Below are 3719 nucleotides of genomic sequence, written 5' to 3'. Positions count from 1 at the left end.
CCGTGGTTCGAACCTGACCTCTGCCTCTCGACTTCCCCTGTCTAGTCCTGGGCAACCTGGCGGTATCCTAGCCCTCGTGCTTCCTCCAGGTGGCATGGCAGCTAGGCACCGGGTCTTACAGCTGAACGATCGTATTATTATTATTATTATTATTATTATTATTATTATTATTATTATTATTATTATTATTATTATTATTATGAACGCGGTGCAAAGGCCACGCGATACTGATTTGGTGGTGTCGTTTCACAAGCATATTCGTTTTGAGAGCCAGTGGGGACCGTTAAACAGAACGAATGATGTGCAGAAACCCCCGGTTTTTTGTTTTCGAAAAAGTTTGGCGACAATCAGTGGATGGATACTCAATCGGTCGCGAGCATTTTTCATTTGACTGAGCAAACCCACAGGCTGTTGTCACGGATGTACTAACCGAATGAAACACTGGATCGTGTTACCTTACCCTGTGCCAGAAGAACACGAGTATCAGCAATAGGCAACCAATCCGCAGGAAGATGAGACTGCCGACGGTGGAACTGACCATAACGAAGGCTCTTATGTGGCGCGGTGGAGACTGGTGGACGTACGTTCAATACCGTGCAATGCAATCAACAAACAGAACAACAGTAGAGGGGGCCAGACTTCAGTGAGTTGGCTGAAAGTTTGCTGCACAATAAAATTCCGAAATGGTTTCCAAAATTGAGGTGATTTTGGGAGCGACAAGTCGAATAACACAAGAGGCTGATCTACGGTGCCACCCGGATATCTTGTATTAACGTGATGATACCTCAGTAAAGTACCGTCCAATCCTGTTTATATAGAGTACATGGATAAGAGCAGTGGAGGCTTACGTGGCAAACGTGTGTGGTGAGAGAATGTATCATGAAGGCGAAGCGTTTAAAATTGTGCCTACCACCTGGTGGGGTTGATGGGGGCCTGATGGACTTCTTAAGTTCATCGATAAACCAAGTCAAAAGGCTCTCGGGGTTTACAACTTACATCCCTCTCACTTGGAAGCATGCTGAAACCCTCCACGATTTTAAGGTACCGAAAGCGGGTGACCCAAGCAGGAGCGCGCCGGATCTGGGTAAATAATTTTAACCTCCAAGGACGATAGTATTCTGCTACTTTTTTCAGTAACCGGATAGAAATGAATCCCTAGGACAAGACGGTAAGCAGCCATCAAGTTTCGACTGAGAAACCACAGTAGTGACAGCACTATTTTCAACAATAACATAATCTTGATACCTTCCGGACGGGCAGTGCGTAACCCTCTGGCGATAAATAGCACTACCCAAGCAACTGAGATGTGTTGAGTCTCACAGCAGTGCGATCGGAGACCGTGTCGTTTTGGATAGAATGTCCTCAGTAGCCCACTTGACGTCAACACGATTCTAATGCTTCATTAGCATTGATTCTTTAGCGACAATTTATGTGCCACCATGAGAAAAATACCAGACTTGGGGGTAGACGTCACTTTTGTGGGTACGTCAAAACTAGGGGCACCTGTACAAAAGGAAGAAACCTAGGCTCAAAGGATACTGGTGGCCCTCCACTAATTGATACCAAAAAACACGAAACAGGTCGCTTGCTTGTTTATTTGAGGCTCCCACGCTTATGAAATCCAAAGTATCCGACAACCAAATGCGTGTGGCATGAATTCAACACTTGGAGGGTAGAAGTAACGTTTGACGACAACCTGCATTTTAATCTCTGCAAATCTTGAGAGCGATTAAGGTGAAGTAGTAAGCTCAGCTACTGGTCGTGTGGACTGGTTGTTACTCTTCTGAGTCGACAGCAACCAGCGGTTATTTTCCCCGTTTTTTGCTTCCCATGATTAGCTTTACTCAAACCTGTCTGCGATATCGCCCTTTCAATTTCATGTTTTTCGGTTTTGCTCCGGCTCGCAATTTGCCAGTCTTATCGGGATTTTCTGGCCTATCGCAAGAGACTAAACCTGACTCATCGGATTGGAGCAAGGGTGCCAACTCGACTACCTCGGGGGCCTTATTTTTTGAATTAGGTTTGTATTGTACATAACCCGATGGTGGCCAGATGGCCAAAATGTTTAGAGCGCAAATTTACTGACCGGAAAGTCCGTGGTTCGAACCCCACGTCTGCTTCTCGACTTCCCTTTTCTAGGCTTGCAAAACTTGGGAGTATACAAGCCCTCGTGCTTCCTCCGGGTGGCATGGGAGTTGAGCACCGAAAGAGTGCTACAGCAGAGCCATTTTCTCATAACCTGAAGTTGCCTGTTGGGATATGTTGAAACGCAGTAAATGCTTTTGTGACAAGTTCTTAGCTGAATACCCCAGTTAAACTAACATTTATGTTGAATTAATCCGACATCAGTTTCTACAGATAATGGAGATCTCTGTTCCCAGCTGGTAGGCGGCACATCGTCTGGTATCTTTATACTGGTATGGTCGGAGTAAAGGCATGAATGTTGGGAGTTGTGGGTACGTGGCGGGGCAATTAGCCGGGCACTCACACAAATACTGTGTATTTTGCGATGCATATAAACTTATGCTAAAACTGTTGTGACATCTAATCTGTGAAAGCTGAGAGCAGCGAACACACACACAGATTTTCAGTCTTTCAGGGGACACCAAAATGAAGCAAGCTCAGACACTTACAACTTGTAAACGGTGGGTAACAACAGAGCAGGGGGTGCAAAAACTTGGAAATTTTGCTTGCTTTGTGATGAGGAAACTCTGAATCGCAGATGGAACAAAGTTGTTTCAGTGACCTGCCGGCCAATTTGGATCAATACTAGAAACCACTGATGAGGCTCAGAGCTTGGCCAGAGTCGCAAGAAGCGTGGGTGATGATGGCGTGAAAAGATTGGTATAATGGATAAATGATAGCTCGAAGCTCGGGATAACGTTTCCGTTTCCTGATTAACGAAGCCGCTGACTAAATGCACACCCAAATTATTTTTGTCGAACCTATGGGGTTTTCGAAGTTATGATTTTAACGTGGAGTTAGTCTAATCCATTTGCACTTTCCGGTGACATTTAGCAAGCTGCTGGGTCCGAGTCTATGTGCGACGCTGATTGTGAGACCTCGCCTATGCACAGTGACATAATCCAGTGGCCAGCGACGGTCTTTCATACCCATAACTATACGCGATACCACTTGTCCTTGCTATGTATAGTAAACACCAGGCCAGTATCCATGTTGGCCGGTAAAAATGAGGCCTCATCTATGCGTGACAGCCTGATGTGATGGTCTGTGATACTCGTTGCTGTACTCGATGTCGCCTTGCCTTGCTACTTATCGTACGTGTTGGTTCCGTGTCCATGGGCGGCAGTGATTAACCGGTAACTTAATCCAAACCAACCTGTCGTGCTCGAAACTGTACGCGGTGTCAATCATCTTTGCTACTTATGGAAAACAACGGGCCAGTATTTATGCGAACCCACGAATAAGCTGCCCAAACTATGCACACATACCTAATCTAGTGGTGAACGGCGGACCTCATACAACTGCACGCGATATCGCACACCTTGTTTATTTTTTGAAACTGCTAGGCCAGTCCCTATTGATCTCATCTCATTTCATCTTCTCCCCAAGCTTCGACCCGTGGTAATGCGCGCTATGGACTATCTGTTTGGCTGTTGTCAACTCCACCCGAAGGAAGGGATCCCGACCTGAAAATAAAAAGGAAAACAACAACAACAAGACTGCACATCTCAGCCTAACAACCTAATTCACGACGT

This window comes from Opisthorchis viverrini (genome assembly GCF_000715545.1).
Source record: "Opisthorchis viverrini unplaced genomic scaffold opera_v5_127, whole genome shotgun sequence".
Lineage (NCBI taxonomy): Eukaryota > Metazoa > Platyhelminthes > Trematoda > Opisthorchiida > Opisthorchiidae > Opisthorchis > Opisthorchis viverrini.
The sequence above is the reverse complement of the archived record's forward strand: the minus strand, read 5'-3'. Positions refer to the sequence as shown.